The 23,749-nt window shown below is 38.6% G+C and overlaps 1 protein-coding gene across 6 annotated transcripts in view; it reads right to left on the reverse strand.

Moving 5' to 3' along the window:
• RBMS1 (RNA binding motif single stranded interacting protein 1) overlaps positions 1–23,749 on the reverse strand; it is a 209,500-nt gene that overhangs the window by 135,353 nt on the left and 50,398 nt on the right. Inside the window, exon 1 of one of the 6 annotated variants that reach the window (XM_064586611.1) lies at positions 3,042–3,130. The exons of the other annotated variants lie outside the window; for them this stretch is intronic. The gene's annotated coding sequence lies outside the window, so the exon portion shown is untranslated. Of the gene's footprint in view, positions 1–3,041; positions 3,131–23,749 lie in introns of those variants that run through there. 6 annotated transcript variants of the gene reach the window in all.

A 23,749-nucleotide genomic window follows, 5' to 3' on the forward strand; every position in this document is an offset into this window, starting at 1 on the left:
TTGAACCGGGACCATTTCGGTATGAATGGGAAGACGGTGGGCAGCATCAGAGATCACACTCTGTAAGGCAGGAGGAGTCTGTGAAGGAGGCTAATAAGGACTGAGCCAATCGGTACAGGCAGAAGCCTGCGATCTCAGTAGAGAAGAGGGGACCCGTGACCTCCAAGCATTTGTAGACCTGGAATTTGAGAATCTGAACTTAGGAGACATTTGTCCCAAGAAACAATCTGAAAATGTGACTTTCATTTATATAAATCATTGACAACAACCCTATGAAGTGGGAAGGGTGATTAGGCTCCATTTACGGATGACAGGGAAAAAAGTAGGACTGACTGACCTACCCATTGCTAGTAAGTAGCAAGCAGTGTTAAAACTGAGACCCAGCTAGGGTTAAAAGACTTCATCCTGTGCTGCTTTAACTCTCTAATGCTGTCTCCCCACAAAGCCTTATAAATAATGCTCCAATTCCTAGGTGAGTACTGTAACCCGTACAGCACCCGAGTTGCTATACACTAATAATGCAAGGCATAAAGTGATAAGTCCCAGCCAAGTGGTCTAGACAAGTATGTGCTATGGGAGTCCGCCAGAGGGAAAGATCAATACAGGATGCACAACACTGGTGTGGGAAGCTCAGATGTATACATGTTTTGTTTGAGAGACATTTAGAAAGAAGCACTATGCAGATGACCAGAAAAACAGACCTTGAGATACAGGGCTTGTATGAGAGAGCATGTGGATTTGGGGTGATAGCTGCTGAAATCATGGCTAATTGATGAACTCCCAGAAGGGAGCAGATGACAAAAAGTCAAAAGGCTAGGGAGCCCCCTCATTCCAACACACACTTTACTGAACCCCGCAGAAGAAAGGAGCCTTTGAATGAAATTACTACAAAGAAAGTATGGTGAGGAAACTAAGCTTTGAAAGAAGAAAAAAAATGGGAGCAGAGGAGATGTCCAGTGAGATAAGAGAACAGAACATCTCTATCAACAAAAGAACAGATCTATAGCAGGTTCTATCCCTCTATCACTGCTAAAGCATTTCAGGCACTTTTTTTATTTGGACCACAATTAAAAACAGAAAGGACTCGAGGAAAAATTCACCCAACATTATTTCAAATTACAATTTTTAATGAATAAAATATAATCACATGGTATGGGTTAGTATAAGCAGTTCACACTAAAAAACTGTTTACATTTAAGAGTCTCTATGTTTAAAAGCTCACAAAGCCTCTGGCTCCCAGCAAAAGAGAGAGAGAGAGAAAAAAAGAAAAAATATGAGGTCAGCAGATTCTTTAAATTTCTGTTCTTTCCTGGTACCAAATAGAGTTAATAAAGTACCCAATTTCTAAAGTAGCAGCAATATTTTCTCTTATTTACTATTTTGCTTTTTAAAAAATCTACGATCCTTATTCTAGACTTAAAGCCTCCCTAGACACACATAAAATCGTATGTATATAAAAATGAAACCACTATAATAAAACTATAGCTCTATAGCTAAAATCCTAGAATGCATACAGAACAACATAAATATAGCCGTATTCTGAGGAGTCTGACCACAAGCAATATTCCGATGATTCTTAAATCTATTCTGGGGAGCCACACAGAACAGGCTTTGCCCTACTACTGTTTTCTCTGCAAGGACTAATAAATAATAGCTGTCATTTACTGAGTAACTACTATATTCCAGGCACTCTCTCAGCATGTCCCCTGCCCTTGTGTTCCTGTCTCTCTCACACACACACAATCACGAGGAAAGAACATTTATCCCACTTTACTGAAGAGAAAACTGAAGTACTGAAGCTTGGAGGTTTAAGGAACTTTCCCTAGGCCACAGATCCAATACAAGATGGAACTGGGGTTTGAACTCAGGTCTCTCTGACTCCAAAGTCCCCTGCCTCCCGTAACACTAATAATGGTTATTATAACTCTTAGCTAAGGGTCAAGTCCAAACCCCATTGGGGAAAACTTAAGAGCCCAAGACTAAGTATGTATCTTTCCCAGTTACCATCTATGTGACCTCAGGCAAGTTACTTAAAAGAGGATACGGAATAATGTCGAATTTTCATTCAGTTGAATATGAAGGCAAGCTTTCCAATATTAGAATATACAGTTAATAGTACAGATATATATTCTCACCTAATCTAGCTCCTAAATCTCTTTTAACTGATGGTTACTAAGATGTAACTCCTCTCTTGGAGCAGTTTTATTTTCTGGGATAGGTGGCAGAATGGAGTTGGGAGAGGATGCAGAAAGAACTACCTTCTAGAAGCTGGGATGGTGACTAGGTGGAAGGTACTTCCAGAAATGTGCACTGGAACTGAAAACATGTTTTCCCTTGAAAGTAGTAGACCATATCAGTGATTAGTTTCATTGTGGGATTCATAGATGTTTATAGGTCAACTAAAATCCTAATCACTATTTAGGACATTTCTCTCTATGGCGAAACATCCTCCAAATCTGAAGCAAATAATTTACACTACAAAACTTTTGGATATAATCTGCTCATAAATTTGTTATCGCCCTGCTCTTATAGAATAGTTAATAGGGGGCGCCTGGATGGCTCAGTCAGTTAAGTGTCTGCCTTCGGGCTCAGGTCATGGTCCCCAGGGCCCTGGGATCGAGCCCCACATCGGGCTCCCTGCTCAGCAGGGAGCGTGCTTCTCCCTCTCCCTCTGCCTGCCGCTCCCCCTGCTTGTGTGTGCTCACTCTCTCTGTCAAATAAATAAATAAAATCTTAAATTAAAAAAGAATAGTTAATAAAATTCAAAGCTTACTCATATTTCTGAAATCATGGTTCTCTGTAAGTTAAATCTCTTTTCCAAAGTTTTCTATAAAAATAGCTATATGGGTTCTTATTCTTTTCAAAAAAAAAAAAAATCTGGGACAGGAGAAGGCTATATGACAAGATTTTTGTCTTTATTTTATACTACATTGAATTTACATCAAATTCTATAACAAAATAAAAGAGAGTCAACTATTTGGAAAACTAGGACAAAGAACTTCATTTTTCATTTATTGTGGATTACTATTTTCCTAAATTACCTGGATGGATGCCTCAATCCTCTATCTTCTTTGACTGTGGAAATCTAGTATTGGAGCTGTTATTCTCCATTCCTATAGCAAGCCTATAAGAAAACAAGTGCTTATTTTCAGAATACTTCGAGATAATTCAATGAATTGTCCATGAATTCGAGTAAAATATACAAATTATGGAAGATATGAGATGATCTTTGAAATTAGTTTCCCTAAAGATATGGAAGTCACATAATCATCTACTGTGTGTAAGCAAGTAAAAGGGCTGAGGTAAGCAAGAGAGGGGCTACTGTGCTGGAAAGGGCCATCACATCTGTCTCTTGTTACTTGAGAAGAGACAGAAAGGACTTAGGGTATCGACAGAATTTGTAGAAAACTATAGCCCCCCCCAAAAAAATCTCAAAATCATGAAAAACAAAATTCGAACCTGGAATGACCATCTCCTTCCCATGAGTAAAAATCAACAGCTGGAATGACAACTTTGAGAGTACAGAGCGAACAACTGTACGTGGGACACACAACACCCTCCTGTAAGCTCAGACTGACAAAAGGTTATCCTAAGACTTTCCTAAATGTCTGGGGGATATAACCAATGTTTACCCAAAACCTGGGATCCATAGCAGAAATGAGCATTTAAAAGCATTTAAATGCATTTAAAAACACAGGAGAAAAAAACCCCAATGAAACAGTTTCCTTTCTCTTCCATTGTTACGATTACCATTAAATGATGTCTATTTCACCTGAACAGGAGGGTGATAGGACAATTAATAACGTCCTTTAAGTAAATGGAGATGCTAAGGAGCTTTTCGTTCTCCACTGAATTATAAATGTAAAGGTTTAAACAAGAGAATAAAGAATTAGAAATGAATTTCTATTCAGTTGAGTATGTACAATGGCAAATTTTCCAACATCAGAATATTTAGTTAAAAGTTCTGGAATGGGCTACATAGAGAGCTTATAAAAACTCCCCACCCTAAGTGTCCTTAAGAATGACTAGTTCTGGATTATCTAATACACTTAACACATGGGGCAAACAGATGACAAACCTGTCGCAAATTGATACTCCCCAAGCGAAGACAAGGCAAATGAGGAAATTCTGATGTTGTCAGGACAATATGACTGATCATGACATCAGCAATTCCTAATTCCAAACTATAAAGAACACTCCCAGAATGCTGACAATATATTAAATGGATCCTCCCAGAACCACCCTCCTTTCAGCTTCCTACCTAATACTTGATCTAATGGCAAATATAATGATGTTTCAACTAAAGGATTATTAAGTGTTAAAATCCTATTAAGATCTTATGGTACATAACCGTATTAAAGTCTCAGGGAAGGAGGCAGGACAGGCATTCTTCACTTTTTTTGAACAGGTGAGACAACATGCCCTAGGTCATGAGGCCCGGAAATATAGACTATCAGGGTTGGAAAGAATTATTAAGGGTCAGGCCCTGTGCCTAGCATATAATAATCATCCAATAAGTATTGCACTAATGGAAGGAATGCTACTGTCTCTCCTCGGACATCCTGACCAAAAATAAATTCATTCCATCTATCCACATTTAGCCATATCTACTACAAAGTTCTATGTTAAATGGTCTCCAAATCTAAACCCATGTTATCACAGTCCTACCCCAGAACTAGTCTATGTTTTGTATATATTGTATAGTGTTTTTTCTTTCTGTATTCCACACTTCCTTACCCATAGAAGCGAGGGAAGAGTCATCTCATTTTGAGCCTTAACAACCTTATAAGACTGCTTAAAGAGTCTGTAAATCTCTGATGAGTTTCTTAATCCACCGTCCTGTACAGGTTTTGTTAGGGTCATGAATGGATGAGGCAAGCAGCCTTCTTATACACACAGACACACAAGTAGCTGAAATGAGGATTTTCACCCATTTTTCAAAACCATGATTATCTGAAGTTAGAAAGAGCAGGAGCTAAGAAATGGAGTGATCAAATCTTAAAGAATCAGCTTTATAGATTACAGTAAACATGATGGGTTTTCATCCTAATTTTTAGATCACTTGGAATCATAAGAGGGGTTGTAATAAATGACACATTTTGCATTTGTGTGTGACTTATTAAGGAAATAGGAGTCCACAACCAAATGGTTTCTCTTGACCTAAACTGTTCCTGTCAGAATAAATATTCTTGCTTTACTTTTTGGGGAAAGGAGAAATGTCCTACTCATCTCTCTGAGATGAGTGTCCTATAAATATTTGGCTATAAACTATATATCATGCAATCCAAGATGCCACTGATTAAAAGATGCTTGACAATTACTGAGACATTGACATTTGAAAAAAAATGGACAACAGTAATTATCAGACATCATAAATTATAAGATGGATTCTGATTTCAGAGATGTTGAAATGTGAAAAAGGTGAGTCTTAGACTCTGTCTAGATGGCATACAGGTGCATGAGCACAATGCATACAAATGCATACACGTGTTGTTTTTATTCATAGCTTAGGCTGGAGAAATATATTTTTTCAAAGGCTCATTTTCAACCTTCCTAAGAACACAGAGCTACTAAGAGGTTACAAGTAAATGACTCACAGACTGATTTTTTTCCAAGGAGATCTGACTGTGTGTCTTACGACTAGTGGGCACAGTCTCCACAAGTCAGAATGAGAACCTTTACCCTAATCTCACAAAGGCTCGGGCTGAACCGTCTACTCCCCTCCTGGGCCATCTTCTCACAATCATATCGAATTACACCCATAGTGTTTCATACAGTGCACTGATGTAACAAGATGGGGTAAAGGGAGATGAACCTAAATCTGTAGATATTTATCAGACTTCTCCATTCCACACTTCTTGCTTTTAGTGCTTTTTTAAAGTTGTCAGTTGCAAAGAGAACTTGAGAACATTCGTCCTGTACTGTTACTTCTTTAACAGGTTTTCGTCACACAAATGCTTGCGCACAGACATACACACACATTCCAAAGATCGGGTGTCAGCCCTGTTTTGGCGCACAGCATGAATTCAAACCTACGAGGCTCACAGACAGATTTCCGTCTTTTTGCAGCACCTGGAATGCCAGTGCTCAGTCTTCCTCCGGCTTCAGATCGGAAAAGCAATTTTTACAGGAATCAGGGAAGTCAGATATAAAAAGACATACATTTAAAATGGTTATCACAGGCGCCTGGGTGGCTCAGTTGGTTAAGCGACTGCCTTCGGCTCAGGTCATGGTCCCGGAGTCCTGGGATCGAGTCCCACATCAGGTTCCTGGCTCGGCGGGGAGCCTGCTTCTCCCTCTGACCCTATCCCCTCTCATGCTGTTTCTCTCTCTCTCTCAAATAAATAAAAAAATTTAAAAAAAATTTTAAAATGGTTATCACAATCCTTAAAATTGATATGAAATTACAAAGTGAATCAAAAACAGTAACTTAGCCGATAAGATGACCCCATTATAGAGAAAAAGCGTAAATGGTTTACTTGGAGCAAGGACTATTAGTAGATGCTACTATCCGATATTTCATATTTGTTCAGGAAGTGACCAGCCCCTTTTATTTCCCCCTTCTTCCTTACGCAGCTTTCCTTTTAGTCATTTCACTGTTGGCGTGAAGATAAAGCCAGTATGAAAAAGTGAAACAAACTGGTCAATCCATTAACTGACGACAGGCTGAACCAACCTATAGTCTGGACCAACTTATATTCTCCATAAGCTTGGAGATTACCTATAAATTTCATTTATCTGTAATGGAGTTTCCCTTGTAATAAGAGAAAACTGTAATTGATTCCACAATGAAAATTATCTTATAGGAATTATTAACACATCAAACTGCTAATATATCCCAAGCACCTAACTCAGGGCCCGGAACATATTAGGCATTCAAATATTGCTTCAGTGAATGTATGAATGAATGAATGAACGAATGTCTTCAAAATGCTGGCAAATCCCATTTGAACAGATATTATTATTCCATAAAAGTCAAACAAGCCTATAATTTTGAGACATGTTAATTCAATGACAAATTATAAATTCCAATTTATAGCCAAACTTCTTCAATATTAGAGAATATCATTCTAGGATCTGTAATTCATGATCTCTTGAGTGATTTAAAAATATATCCTATTTTAGGGGCTCTTTTAAGAAGTCCTAGAATTAACTTAAGCTATTTACCATGGACATCAAGTATATCAGGCTACAAAACATTGCAAATCACTGTAGAAACTTTTTCCCCTGTTTCTGTATCTCTCTGCCCCCTTTATTTTAAAAAGTCGTAATTTAAGTTTTTGATGATTACCAAATTTTTTAAAAAGTAGGTGTACAAGCTCTTGTAATGGAAAATCATGTACTTTGTTTCATTCTGTCACACATTATTTTTAAAAGTTCTATCAGTAAATAAGAATGAACAAATTGTTGAGAATTGCTGAAGCTCATCTTTCTACCTTAATGTATGTTTGAAAATTTCCACAACCAAAGTATTTTTAGATGATACCAGTGTACTAAAAGCCTTGTGAGGTTAATTTTCAGAGGATCCAGAAACCAAGGCAAATGGATTCTTGGTGCTCCAACACCTAGAAAGGACTACATAGCTGATTATAAATTTTCTTTTAAATAAACAACACTATCTGCCCATTTTACCCTTTCCTCTATGAATCTCTCCTTAAAAAAAAAAACAAAAACAAAAAGCCCAAACATTTAAAAAGTTGAGATACAAGATGATAGTCTAGATAGTAAAAAGGTAATGTGATTCTGTTAGAAAATGCCACAAGTCCTAGTGATTAAACAGGATTCGGCCCATGTCTACACTTGACAGTGAAAACACACGATTTCTAAATTAGCAGCATTTCTTTGGTTCTTACTGACTCTCTCCTTTGTCCATATCTATTATCTATTAAGTTTCCTCAAGCTACAACTGCTGGAATGTCTTCGGTTTCTCCCTCTGACAGGTCCTTATTAATTCCAAATTGTTAAGTACACTGCTTCCAAACATCTTCTTTACGACCTCTTTGGTCCTATCATTCTACTTCCTGAAATCTCCACATCAAATACAAATCTGTGCACATCACTTGTAAAGCTCTCCACTTCCACCTCTTTCCCCCCTTTACCTCTCTTCCAATCACTGTTTGTGTTTTGGCTGCCCATGAACTCACTCTGTTCTGGCTCTGAGTTTTGCCAGGAAACAGCCTCTGTTTTTCCATCAGCCAAACCACATTCATCCTTCCCTGTTGACTCTGTTGAAATCACAGCTTATGGGCCACCCCCTCTGAGTTTTCCCTGCTCTCATCTATCTTCTAAGAGCTCGCACTATATTTTCTAAGGACTGTATTAATGCCTAAATTAGGTCAACTGAGTGTCTTTACGTCATAAACTTCTCTGCTGATGAAACTATGGCCAAGGTTTGCCAAGTACTCTCCACTATTTACTACACTGAAAGGCGTCCTTGGAGAGCTCAGCAAGTCCTTATGGACCTGGATTCTCCATAAGGCAGCTGTTCTCAACCTCTTTGTAGGTCCAGCACACCTGAAGAATGCTATATACTTCCATCAGTCACTGTGTCTTACTCTGCACCATTCAGAGTCAGAGATGAGGAGGACACACACTCCCATCCTTATCTGAACAGCGTTGTTATAAAGAATGAAATAGAGAGTGGCTACAGGAACAGAAAAGATAAGCACTGAACTTCAGCACTTCTGTGCTCGTGTGTGCACGCATTCTCTCTCTCTCTCTTCCCTCCCCCCCTCCCTCTCTGCCTCTCTGTCTGTCTCCCCCAGCTTTGTCTCTCTCCCTTCCTCCCTCCCTACACACACACACACACACACACACACACGCATATATATACATGATAGATAATGGATATAATACATAGACATCGATACAATAGATATATCTATAAGCTATTATACATATATAAAGCTCTGCTATAAAAAAGAGAAAGAAAGAAACCTTGCTATAAAGTATATGAACATTAGAGCCTCTTGACCTAAGAAGGCTTAGGAATGATTGTTTTCTCAAGTGAGCATATATTTATTAAAACCCAAGATGGTACCAAAATGCATTTTAGAATGATTAAAACAGCTGAGAAAGACTTTCCCCTGATGACACAACTTCCCTTGAAACTCCAGTGGTTGATTCTTCTGTCTTCCCCACACCAAGGGGCATCTGCATCCTCCTGTTCTTCAATGCAAAACGGCACAGTCCTCAAAATGCACTCCATCTCCGTCTATGACCTATAAACTGCCATTTCTGTTGAAAGCCCATGCCTGTCCACCATATGGAGTAATGGCCAGGCACGGGTTTTCAACAGCAATTGCCATGTTCAAAAGATAATTCTACCACTTGCTAGTTTAGCAATATTCACCTAAATCTGTTTAGTTGTAAAAAAGGGGAAAGAGACAGTATCTCCCTTACAGTTTTGGGGAGAAGCCAATTAGACACATCATTACAGAGATTCTTTATCATTTATTTACCTTCAGATAATTTAGCACATAGCTAAGAGCTTTTCCCAGTTGGTATCATGTCATCTAAAACCCCAACCTTGCAGATCCTTGAACTCCACTGCAACAAAACCTGCCTATCCACTTTACTTCAAGGACTAACATCATTGCATGACATCAAGTTCTGAATTTACCGTTCTTCCATCTATTCTGCACTCTTAATAAAAAATAATACTATTAGATAACTTTTTTTGAGTGCGTAATGTGCCAGACATTGTTACAAGTATTTTATAGGTATTGTTTCGTTACTCTTCACACCACCATTATTCTTCCCATCCCAGATGTAGAAATGTTAAGCTTCCTCTTTGTTGTCTTTACGCTCCCATTCCTCTGTTCTATCAGGTCACTGTCGTCACCAACAGCACCCCCTTCCATCGCTTCTTAAGCTGTTTCATTCCTTCTCGCCTTCATTGCCAGAGTTCTCGGAAGACTGTTCATCAGTGGATGTTTGCTCGTCTTCACTTCCCATTCTAGTTATAGACTATTGTATTGTGGCTTGTGCCCCTACCACTCACGCACAAGCACCTCTTCATCCTCTCATCCAACATGATTTAGTTCTGTCACTCATCTTCATGAAATTCCAAGATGTCTACTCTTTTGGTCATCTTCCTTTGCCTTCTTTTCTTCCCTGCTCTAGAATTTTTCCATATAGGAGTTTACCCAAAATTAGCACTCCACATCTAGAGATCCAATCTCAGCTTTTCTGTAGGGATCCAGACCCACTGTTCAGACTTCCTTCAGCCTCTATTTCCCCTGGTCAGCATTCACTGCTGTCCTCTGATGTCGCAACTGAAATCAATATGCTCCCTACTATGGCCACTCGTATTTTGGTTCTACCTGTGTGTTTCACTGGAATGTAAGCTTGTCTGGAGCTTGGGGTCTATCTTAATGCCTTGTGCACAGTTGCAACTCTTTAAACAAGTTATTTTACATTTACTGACTTATGAATCCAAGAAAAAAGTACCATTTTCATAAAATTAAAGAGAATATTTTCCTCATACTCATGTAGCACTTTTATGTTCTATTTTGTTTTTGTTTTGTTTTCACACATAAAATCTTTAGAATCTGAGAAGCACTTTTTCCCTAATGAGGAACAATACTCTCAAATGCATTTGAGAATGCTGATCATTTCCAAAGTGCAGTGGGAATGGAAGCCCCATTAACTGGCAACTTTGGATATTCATGCTCTTGGAGGGACAGCTGAGCAACTGAATTTTAAAATGTTTTTCAGAGCCCTGAACCCAATTTTTAGCGGAAAACTTTTAAATGAAAAGAAAAATTACACATTTGGGTCTAATTATATCTACCATCTACTTATAAACTATTACACAAATGGCAGAAACTAGCAAAGATTTTATTTTACAGAATGAGCTTCAGAACCTTTCTTTCATAGGTAAAAAGAAAAAAAGCAAGCAAAGGAGTGAAGAATTGAGAACTCTTTCTGGGTGTTTATCTTTATACCCTGAGCAACCAAAAGCTAAAAGATGAGCAGCTATAGGAAGGCATGGTAGTTTAAAAAGTCATAAAAGGGATGGTTGCATTAAGACAACCAGGATTGGAGAATCTATTCACAGACAAACAATTAAGATTAAGATCTGAAGCCAATTATCTCCATTCCTAACAGTTTGGATGTACAGCTGCCTAAATGGGGCAGCACAAAGTGGGAGAATTTAAAGTATCCTTTAATGTGATAGTCTGGACTCTCAAGTTTAAACATATACAATTCTTTGGTGCCTCTGTAAACAAGTAATTTTTTTTTTGCTATTATTACAGTGAATTCTTTTTAAGCTAAAGGTCTCTTAAAATTTTCAAAACATCTTTTCTCTCCCAGCAGCCCTTTAGTTATTTTGTATATTATTAGTTCCTTTAAAGTTTGATGAAAAGAGAAGATAACTTGCTCTTTAAATCCCTTAACAATGTTCTTCATCCGTTCATTCAACCAGTATTTACAGGGAGCCTACCATAGTCAAATTGCTGGGTGCTGGGCCTCGCTAGGGAGGCCACGAAGGAGCTGGGGGCCATGACTAAGCTGAAGTTGGCAGGACGCAGAAACAATGAGACAGAGGAATCATCACTTGTAATACTGACTCACAGGGCAGGGGTTTTCAACAACACTGAGACTCACAGGAGTGGAGGAATGAGATGCTGGTGAGAAGCAGAGTAGCCAAACACAGACACCAGATAAACAAAGAGCAACTGGGTGACAGGGTGGAAATTCAAGAGGAAAAATTCAAACCTCCTCTTCTGAATTTATGCCTTGAACTGAGATGGTCATCCAGCTGGTCTCCATGAAGCCACAACCACTGTGGTTCCTGCCCATCCTAAAGGCCTGGGAAGGCAGCTTTCCTGGGTTCCCTTGAGGTCTAGTCTCATAGCTGAGATTCTGATGCTCTTATATATTCTCAGAACTATCATACCCTTATTACTTAACACAAACAGTAGTGGGTCTCTATTACTTGCAATCAAAAGCATCTTTCTGAACAAATACTAACATAGTTGTGTAAGAAATTGCTTCTTGGAAGTTAGCACTTAGCAATATCAAGTTATTTCAAGAGAGAAATAAGACGATGTCAGGCAGTACCACCCGCTTATTAAGACAATTACTAAATTATTTCCATTTTCTTTCAAATCATTTATTATTAACAAAACTGCCCTCACTTTACCTATATGTTCAGCAAGTTTTGTGTTCATCTTTCTTATCATTCCAATTAAAGGGTTGCCTGGGGTCCAAAAAGCAAAGAAAAAAACCACAAGCTTCTCATACATAATCTGAGCTGTCTCAAATTCTGTAAAAGGTGTGACAAGATATAGCCTCCCCTCCCCAACTCCCCCCAAAACTCACATACAAATTAGACTATCCTTCATCAAACTTAGTATGTCTTTAATGTTTATCTATTTCAATGTCTCTAAAATAAACTAACATTTGGTATGTAAGAGAGAGGTTATTTGCTACAAATTCTTCTAAAAAGTATATACGATGTATTATTTAAGTAAGTCCGAGAAATTCTAGTTTGTTAAGTGTATGTGTTTTAAATCAAAGGAGGCATCTTTTTGCTATTAGAAGTCAACAGATTTTTTACAAGATGGGCTTAAGGGTTGTGTTATATTTTGGGAATGAGTACTTCCTTTCCAGATTTGTGCTGCCGCCTCATTCCCTGGTGACTTCTAAACAACCTAGGGGTCACAGTGGCCTCTCTTTAATTAGTATCTCACTAGAGGGAGGGGACACGTCCAGAGGAAAAGAATGCAGGAAAACATTATAAACAAAAGTCTTCAAGGCAACTTAGTGATTTCGTCAAGGAACGAAACAAGCTTAGTTCCTTCTTTGTTACCAAAGTAAAGCGTGAAACGGTTTTGATTCCTACAAACTGAGAAGGCTGGAATTTTATGTATGTTTGTTTGTTAATTCTAGCTTAATGTGTTAGACTTCTTCTCTATCTTAATTTGATGGCCTTGATTGAAATCTACACATTCACTGTTTAGACAGCAAAAGAGTTATCCGTAAGGTAAACAACGGATTCAAGTAAAATCTTTTCCATTATTTATTAGGGGTTAGCAATATCCAAGTTATAGTCATACAACACTTTCTTTTTTAAAAGTAGTGTTAAAAAAATAAAAAAATAGGGGTCCCTGGGTGGCTCAGTCGTTAAACGTCTGCCTTCTGCTCAGGTCACGGTCCCAGGGTCCTGGGATCGAGCCCCGCATCGGGCTCCCTGCTCTGCGGGAAGCCTGCTTCTCCCTCTCCCACTCCCCCTGCTTGTGTTCCCTCTCTCTCTGTGTCTCTCTCTGTCAAATAAATAAAATCTTTAAAAATAAATAAATAAATAAAAATAAAAATAAAAAAATAAAGAACAATACTTAAGAGAATAAAAGCCAGTAATATCTATCTACCTGAAAGATAATTTTGAATAGATATTAAATAGCTAAAGCTGTACCTCTTATATTTATATGTAATCAACCAATCTTATAAGCCAGGAACAAAGATTCTATTTAAATTAGGCTCCATGAAACAAATGAATGGCTGAATTAATTAAACTGAATCAAAAATAAATTTTCCCTGAAACTCAAGAATAACCCAGTTTAAAAATTCTGAAAAGCTTAAATAATATATGTATGTATATATGTATATGTATTTTTTAGAACTATATCAATCTATCTATAAGAGTGTGTGTACATAGATTCCACATAAATATTCCACAAGGGAATTATATTTTCAAAATACCAAAGGGTAAAATTCTTGAAAATTATTATGGTTATGTATATGAATAGGCAATGCTTTTGGATTATTAAATTTTCAGTTAAAAACACTGACACTGATTAATGGTTTCTATTGGGTACCATTTACAAGAAATCACCTCAGCAGGGTGCCCCTGTCCAGTTTCATAATCACATAGTACACTAGCCCTACAGGATTATGTTCCAGGCAAGTTCGCATGTTAAGTTGAATTTCATTCTCTTCAGGAAGTGACTTTTACTCAAGATTGAATACAGCTGTTAGCACAGACCACTGTTCCAAAAACATTTCTATGAGAAGTGGAAGAAAACACCATTTTTAAGAATTGCAAATTCACTTTCATTATTCCAAATCTGTGCAACTAAATGGGAGGGGAATCTTTGGTCTCTGTTAGTTAAATTAGGTTTTCATAAATATTCAAAAGAAAACCTGCAGGGTGGTTGGAAGATGGCTATGAAACTTTCCATGTACTTTGTAGCCTATATATTTTAATAACCAGACCATGAGTTTGTTTACAACAAATTTAGTGCTTCATTTTTTTTGTTTCAAAAATCAATGCTATACCGGCACTTAATTTTTTCTTAAGTTTCACTCTCTAATATGACTTGGTTTTCTCTCTTTATATTCACAGAAGTGAAGCCTGGCAAATAAAGTGGGGCCTCAACAAAGGAAACGCTGCCAGCTAAAAACACCGGATGTAATCGAGACCACAAGAGACACATACTGGGTTATAAATGTCGAACTAAAAAAGAGGTATTGGAAAGAAACGAAGTCTAACTTTTCATTGGATGGTTTAATTGTTTTTATGAAATCTTACTAGTTCATTGTTTACTCCCAAACTAAACAAAATCTCTCGGAATTATTATAATCCTGGGTTCCACTTTCTGGAGTTTTAAAAGGAAAAAAAAAATCTATAGATTCTGGTTTTTTTTTTTTTTTTTTTTAATTTTATTTTTAAGTAATCTCTACACCCAATGTGGGGCTCAAACCCACAACCCTGAGATCTACCGACTGAGCCAGCCAGGTGCCCCAAAACCTCTGGATTCTTGGCTACCTTCCCTGCCCACTCTCCTACTATCTTTCGGGGAATATAGAGGGGATGAGAGTCTTCACCTGCCAGGCAAGACAATGCAGTACAAGTAACCTGGATCAGCCTCAGCGAACAGTTGAGAAAACAGCATTTTCTAAGAATGTCTTTGCTGACAGCATTACAGAAAATGTCCTTTTCAAGAGAAATTGGAATAAATCTGCCTATAAATGGACAGATAACAGAGTAAGTTAATGAGCATTATTAACTCTCTTTGGCGGTGGGTGGGGATAGGAAAACTTCATGTACAAAGTCCATAGTAGCTATGCTTCTATTCCCACCCTTTGACGTGCTTCCTTTTTGTAGAGTGATGGTGATAGCTATGATGAATATTGTTTCCCAACCGGCTATGAAAATCTAAATGTGAACTTTTTTAAGAGGAACACATAAGGTTTTGGCACCTCTATTTTTTTTTAATTTGGTTATCAGTGCTTTCCAAGCTTCCCATTTCAATAGCTCTCTACTGCCCTCCTAAAGATTTTTGCCATTAAGTACATATATCTGTTCAAAAAATATTCCTCAGACAAAAATTAAAAACTCAATTTATTTTTTAATCAGAGATCAGGATATTTTAGTTGTCAAAATATAATAATTTTTACTTAAGACTTTAATGAGAACAGTTAATAGTTTTTACAACTTTAAAAGGTAAGAGGAATTCTCCTTTCATTTTTTTTCATAAAATATGACCAAAGTTTCTTAGTAAAGTGAACATTTCTCATAAGGGATGAAGGAATCCTATTATAACTCACACAGGAGAAAGCATACATCTCAGTAAGAACCAGTCATTTCTGAAACTGTTCCGTTATATAGGTCAGCCATCTTACTATTTCAAGCAAGCTCTTTGGGGAAAAAAATGAAATCTTTTGCCACTAGAGGGAGTTCAAAATTCCCTTTGTATCAATAAACATCTAGAGTGAATTTAACTTCTGAAACAATAAAAAGTATGATTGTAGTATATTTCTTTTTTACTAAACAATAAGACTAAATCAGGAATTAGGTTTTTAGGTGATATATTTTCCCCTTTCAACTAGAATAACTACTGTGGATATATTTGATGATTATTATGCACAGCACATTTATATTAAAAACAACTTTGCAATGTTCTTCTCCAGAAGTAGTATACATCAAGAGTTTCATTCTGATTGCTTCACTGAGTATGGAATCTTTTTTTTTTTTTTAAGATTTTATTTATTTATTTGCCAGAGAGAGACACAGCGAGAGAGGGAACACAAGCAGGGGAAGTGGGAGAGGGAGAAGCAGGCTTCCCGCAGAGCAGGGAGCCCGATGCGGGGCTCGATCCCAGGACGCTGGAATCATGACCTGAGCCGAAGGCAGACATTTAACGACTGAGCCACCCAGGCGCCCCGAGTATGGAATCTTTTAATCTATGAAGCTTTGGTCAAGAATGATTGTGATAGAATGTTCCAAAGCCACAATCCCCTCCGTTCTGCGTATGCTTTCCCAGTATGAATTTGCCCTCCTTGGTCCAGATTGGAGCCTATTTTTAATCCCCGTGAATGTGGGATGGCCCTGTGACCAAGCCAGAAGAATGCAAAAGTATTGCTGAGTGACTTGCAGGTCTAGGCCTTATGAGGCCTTGAGCCAATAGCCATTAGCTCTAGAAGTCTGGGCTGTTCTGCCATTCAGGCAGAGAGCCTACAAGGAAAGAGAGGTCCTGCAGAATGAGAAGCCAGAGAGAGGAGAATGGAGGCACTCCAGTCAAGACCCAGACAACTGTAAGATACAGGACTGTGGCCATTTTGGACACTCCATCTGCAGCCAAGCTCCCAAGTACTTGCAGCTGCAGGAGTAGCCCAAAGCAATATGGAGCAGAAGAAGCTCCAAGCTGATCCCAGTTGACCCAGGGAATTATGCAAAATAATAAATCATCGTTTTAAATTTGAGATGGTTTGCTCCTCGGTAACAGATAACTGAAACAATGACACTAGTAAATATATTTGTATGGTGCTCTATAGTTTTGTTTTTTTTTTAAGATTTTATTTCTTTATTTGAGAGAGCACACGAGCGAGAGAGCACAAGCAGGGGGGGCAGCAGAGGGAGATGGAGAAACAGACTCCCCACTGAGCCTGACCTAGGGCTCGATCCCAAGACTCTGAGATCATGACCTGAGCCAAAGGCAGACACTTAACTGGCTGAGCCACCCAGGCACCCTGGTGCTCTATAGTTTTTATTATTTTATTTTTATTTTTTTATTTTTTAAAGATTTTATTTATTTATCTGACAGAGAGAACAAGTAGGCAGAGAGACAGGCAGAGGGAGTGGGAGAAGCAGGCTCCCCGCTGAGCAGGGAGCCCGATGCGGGGCTCGATCCCAGGACCCTGGGATCATGACCTGAGCCGAAGGTAGCCGCTTAACCAGCTGAGCCACCCAGGCGCCCCTATAGTTTTTAAAAGCCCTTTCAAATCCATGGTCTTCTATGAGCCCTACCAGGGGCCCAGTTTCCCAGTAGGAGACTGGGTCAGAGATTAAATACCATGTCCAAGAGCTGAGAGTGCTTAAAAGCAAATATAGTTTACATTTTAAAAAGAATGATGTTTCCTGAACACTTTGTGTCAATTATACTTCAAAAAAATAAAATTAAAAAAATTTTTTGAACTAAATTTAATTAAATATGAGAAGTCATGAGGCACACCCAAGTGAAGGAGATAGTAAAAAGATCTTTCTCATAAGAAAAGACCACACCAAAACAGTTTTCTGTTTTGTATCTAGGATAATAGTGATAATCAAGTAATCAAGCACTGACTTAAAACTATATAATGTATGTAGTTCTACTAGTCCTCAGGATTCAAAAAGCAGAAATAACCTTTCTGGACCTGTGTCTCTTCATGCACACTTCGACTTTGGTTCCATGTTTAAGAAATGTTAATGTTAATCATTTAAAAGTGCTATGTACAAAGCACTGATATCTCCAAGCAGTATTTATTATATACTGGATTTTTAAATTTGAAAAGACCCTTTAAGAATTCTTGCCTTCCTTGTTCTCACTGCATTTACAAATTTTACAACTCTCCTCTCTGCTTGAGTTCCAGTTCAACAAAATAATCACTGGACACCAAGCACAGGTCCTTTGCATTTTGGTCCCTCCGCCCCTTCCTTTCTCTCCTCCAGACTTACCAGGGAGACTGCTTACATGATTGATATGGACACACAGCTCCAGCAAGAGAAAAATGCTGGAATTTGCCCTTTGATGGCTAAGTGTTGTGGGGAGGGGGTTGTGTGCAGCAGGGGGAATGGTTTCGGAATTCAAGAAAGGCCAAGTTCACCTAGGCAAAAGTCCAAGAATAAATTGAGAGGAAGATGATTGCCAGAAATCAGTTTGTTTGTTTTTTTCCCAGAATAAACTGAGTGGTCCATGTCTAAGACAGAATAAAATTCAAATTTTGAAAGCCTTGGATCCAGACTGGTAGTCCTTCAACCTACTAGTCAGTTTCATTTCCAAAGAGGCATCTCATCATCTTCCAGTAAAGAGATTCCAAGTACCTGTATAAGTCATGCCTCTTCGTTTTCCCCCCCAACAGTCAGTGCGAAGGAGAACAGTGAGTATAACATTCTGTAACAATGTAAGTTACAGAAGCTGGAAGCCAGAGGCTCTTAGGATTTAACTGAATAAATGTGGATTAAGCATCTTCTACTTTCTACCTTTTCAGTGGCAGTTTCTTGATCTTACACTAAAGATTCAAATCCTTCACACGGTCCACAAATCCCTGTGGGATGTGATGCCTATCTACTCCTCCAGCACCATCTTGTCCTCACGCACTTAGTTCCAGGCATTCTGGTCTTTCAGCTCTTGGTAACTGTAACGCAACCTATCCAGCAATATACTTCACACATGCTGTTCCCTCTGCATGGAATCGAATCCTCTACTGCCTGCTTAGCTCCTACTGATCCTTCACATCTCAGTTTACAACCACTCCTACCAGAACATCTTCCCCCTGACCCCCCAGAAGAGGCTAGGCCCTCCTGTTACATAATCTGACATAGAGCACAGTGTTCATCTCCTTTCCAAGTTGTAATTTAAATTATTACTTAATATCCACCCTCTGATGAAAGCTCCTTGAGAGAAGGAGTCATATCTGTTTTGTTCATTGCTTTTTTTCACCGGCATCATGTACAAATGTAGAGTAGGTACTCAATCCTATTTACTGAATGTGAATTCATATTTAAGGAACTAAAAAAATATACACGTCTGTGTATAAACTTATATATTATATGGTTATATCATAGGTGTTTCTAAAGGTACAAAGAAGAACCTGACAGTTTCCAGAAGACAGAGACATGCACAGATGACCAAGTAGTAAAGCAGAACCTGATCAGTGATATGATAAGAGATCTAAATGACAAGCAGCAGGAGAACAGGGAAAAGGAGACTGACTCCAAACGGTGACTATGGAAACCTCTGTGGCAAAGGTTTGGAAAGGACCTGTGAGAACGGTAAGATTGGCACACATTTTTCTGGCCTGCTAGAAACAGTAGAATTTCCAAGTGTGTATCCTCTCCACAAACACTTTTCTGTTCTTCACTTTTCCTTATCACCTGGTGTCTCAAATGCCTTCTAAGCTCTAGGAAATAAATAAAATGGAGGTTTCATAGAACAATGCCATGATTAACTCAAAGAAATGTCATTTTAATGGTATCCTACCAGACCTGCGTGTAAAGACTGATTTAACCCCTGGCAACAATGACACTGTGGCATCTGTGGAGGAATTCAGGTTAGGAATTGCAAACCAATCCTGCCCAAGAAAAGTCCTTAACTAAATCCAGATATCAGGGAGGTAGAATGTTTGGTGCGTCGAGACAGCAGGTAGCCTAATGGCAGTGCATCCAAGAAAGAGCCAGAGTTCTGGGAGAAGTCAGGCCCTCCTGCAACACTGCAGGGAAATCTTTGTGACTCCTTGATGTGTCATTACAGTTACTGGGAAACACTGATGACCGGCATTGCATTTAATGGTTTGGAATTCTGGGACGTGAGGGCGATCTGGCTGTGACATCTGTCACCCCATTGATCGCCAGGGTTGATTCGGCTGATCCGGCTGGCTAGGCGGGTGTCCCCTTCCTCCCTCACTGCTCCATGTGCATCCCTCCCGAAGCTGCGTGCTCGGTCGAAGAGGACGACCTTCCCCGATAGAGGAGGACCGTTCTTCAGTCAAGGGTATGGGAGCAGCTGCGCTCCCCTGCTAGAACCTCCAAACAAGCTTTCATAATGGTTTGGAATTCTGTACAGATATGCTAAGTAGCCTGCCCAACTACCTAGAAAAAAGCAGATTTAGACCTGGGACATCACCCTCATTGCTCAACCCTCAAGCAATTCACATCATGTAGGAAATCTAGTAAGAGAAGCTATGAGCTATTCTTCCCTTCTGAAGTTCGAGGCTCCTGGCTAACTGGCTGGATCTCCTGGGTGAGTACCTAATGAGTACCTATTCTCAATGGTTTTGATTAAAAAAAAAAAAAAAAAAAAGGAAAACATGCTTTAAACAACTCTGTTCACGGAATTAAAGTTTTCAGCAACAAAACTTCCTTTTTAGTTTTACAACTGAAATTTGGTCCATGTAGCAAATATTAAGTGGTAGTAAGGTATAATTTGTTTCCTGGTTTTACATAAATTATGTCAATGTTATGTAAAAAGCAGGCTTCCATTATGGAAGACCTGCTTGGCAAACTACACTACTTCACAAATTTTTCTGGTTCTGAATCTGAAGAAATGTGGCTTGGCTTTGAAGACTGTTCTTTTTTACACCACATCTCTGCAGTGCTATCTTAAAGCCTTTTTAGCAACTATTCATCATAACTGAATTTTAATTCCCAGTATATTTCAATATCAATCCCTCAACATGAAGCACTATAATTTAAAAGCAGTTTAGAATATCCAGGAGCATGCCTGTGCAACTGAACTGAGTTTCTTAAGTACAGAATTGTGCAATGCTCGTTTACTTTGGGTTAGGTGATAAGGACTCAGCTCCTAATCATTTTAATCTTACGCTTTTTATGACCCCTCTGTTTAAGTCAATATTTTAATTGGCATATACCAAGATCCGAACATATCTTGGATCAGAAATTTTGTTTAAACTGAAAAAAAGGCACGTACTACTTCAAATGTCTTAGATATGAGCATAGTGGCCTAATTTTCACCTAGTAAAGGGAGTTTGCAGTAAAGTGAAATTTTTAGAAGTAATGAAACAATACTCAGTAAGAAAAGTGCTGTCACCAGCTCATGAAAAGTATTTGGCTAACACATGATTCTAGTCCACTTAAAAACCACATATAGCCACCTCTACAACAGCTGCTTCAGGCAATAGATATAAATTAAGTTCAAAGGTACTTCAAAAATCTTACTCTAGTCAATAGTTTTAGTCCACCCAGTTATCAACCATTTCATCAACACTACTGAAAACCAGATATATTGGACATGAGTTTGAGCTCTTTTTCCCCACTGCTTACCCACAACAAACAAGCATGAAAGGAAAAGCCTTCAAAGGATATAGCAGGAGAAAAAAAAAACAGCAACAAATGAGTTCGACAAGTCTAAAATAGTACTAGCCATTAAAATTTTCTATGATAAAAACGTTCTACCTGCTCACCGTCCAACAGGGTGGCCACCAAGCCCATGTGGCCAGGGTGCACTTGCAATATGGCTAGAGTAACTGAGAAACTGAATTTTGTATTTTAATTAAATTTAAAATGTTACACATAGCTAGGGGCGTCCATATTAGACAGCACAGGCTACAATTTACTAAATCCATGAGAAATGAAGAAGCAAATTCATCAGATAAATGTGGCAATTACTTATGGCCAGTAGGAGTCTAGAATTATTTTTATCTGCTGATTAACTGATGATCTCTCAAAATCTTTATTAATTCAGTCATGAAAAGGATCTCTGACCACAAATAAGTAAAAGTATTGTCAAGGAAGGCCAGGAATGATAGAATCAGGGCAGAAAGGACAAGCTCAATCCTGAGTCCTGCGGTTACTGTTCTGCCATGTTACCCAGCTTTTCCAGGGAATTTCCTGGTATTTTGGCCAGGGCAGTTCAGCCTGACTGAAACTTTCGACATAACCAGCAGAACCAAACAGAACTGGAAACAAAAGTTCTTGTTAACTCTTTCTGGAAATAATTAGGGTTATTTTAAACCATCCCTATGCCTTAACTAGATATGATACTAGAAATATTCTAAGGAGACATGAGTCCCTTGGGGGGGGATACATATACATATACATATACGTATACGTAGTGTGTATATATATACGTATATATATACGTATATATATATACGTATATATATATAAAGTTCTTCCTCACTTTTTTTGGAATCTCAACACTTCTTTTATTATCATTTCTTATGTATGGCCCTGAAATGCTTTCATCCATCTAAATTTCACAAACATTCTCTGAGGTAGGTAGGTGGAGTATAGAGTATTCTCAAAACAGCCATCACCAATTCCTTCCCTTCCTGAAGTCACCTGCCACTCCACGCATCAAGGGGTGGAGTCTATCTCGCTTCATCTTGAATCTGGGCTGGAATGTAATTTGCTCTGACCAACAAAGTATGGTATAAGCGATGCTGTGCCTGGCAGCTTCTACTTTTCCTCTTGGAAGCCAGCCACCATTAAGAAGTCCAACTATCAGGGCGCCTGGGTGATTCAGTGGGTTGAGCATCTGACTCTTGATTTCGGCTCAGGTCATGATCTCAGGGTCGTGAGATCAAGCCCTGCGCTGGGCTCAGCTAAGCATGGAGTCTGCTTAAGATTCTCTCTCCCTCCCCTCTGCCCCTACACCTGCTCACACGCGCATGTGCACACGCGTGCTCTCTCTCTCTAAAAAGAAAAAAAAATAAGTCCAACTGTCTTGAGACTACTGTCTTATAAGAAAAGGCCAAGCTACCAAGATGGAGAGAGAAAGGGTAAGTGCAAAGCAAGAGATACTAGCTATTCAAAGTGAAACAGTCACAACTTCCCCGCTCATCCAAGCCACCAGCTGAATGCCGCTCAGTGAGTGAACCCAGCTGAATACAGCCCAGCGCCCCCACCCTGAGTGATGACATGTAGAACGGCCAACCCTGACCCTGTCCAAATTCCTGTGCCACAGAATCATGAGAAAGAATAAATTCTTGTTGTTTTAAGCTCTAAAGTTTGGGGTTGATTTGTTATCTACTCCATACTTTAGTACCAAACTTGTGCTTCTACTTTTTATTCCAAAGAAAAGAAATAACTTGGAAATACTGGCTGTCCGCTTTTACCCATGCTTCAATATGGCATAGATATGAGGGTGTTACTGCCACCACTAAGTAAAAAGAAAGTAAAATTAAAAAGGAGCCAACAGAGTAATAATGGGTTCTTGGACAACTGTAGCGTACATGTTTATACTGTTAGGAAAGAATGTATTTAGAAAAAGAATCCTCAGCTAAGACCTTTAAACTGAAATGTGAAGGGTGATGAACAAAAAAAAAGCCAGATTAACTGAATGCAAGCAGCCAGGCTGTCTGTCTCTGGAGTATATCCTAGAATCACCCCTGCCCCCACTCTATTTCTTATCTTTTCTTTTTTACCATGCATATTTAATTCAATGATGGGATTACAACTTTAAATCATTAAAAGATGTAAGTAGATAAGGCTAAGTTTGCACATTAATCTTGTTTGCCTTTAGAGGAGGAGACTACATTTCCCTACAATGAAATGATGCTGGGAAAATATTTTTAGTAGGTAAAATAAGTATGAATGATATGAAAAAAAATTTGCTGGACAAGTCTAAAATGCTAAAAAGGAATACTCACCAAGGTAAAACCTGCTTGAGAGTTCCCAAGTCACTTAGACTGAACCTTGAAAGAATGTTAAAGGGGGAAAATCTTACATAAAAATAGAATAATAAATTGGCAACTACTATCCTGAAGGCCATCATCCCAGACTTTTAGGATTATTCTTCAT

This window comes from Mirounga angustirostris, unplaced genomic scaffold, assembly GCF_029215605.1.
Source record: "Mirounga angustirostris isolate CCGP_5_RB_7025 unplaced genomic scaffold, mMirAng1.0.hap1 SCAF_3, whole genome shotgun sequence".
In the NCBI taxonomy this organism is placed as follows: domain Eukaryota; kingdom Metazoa; phylum Chordata; class Mammalia; order Carnivora; family Phocidae; genus Mirounga; species Mirounga angustirostris.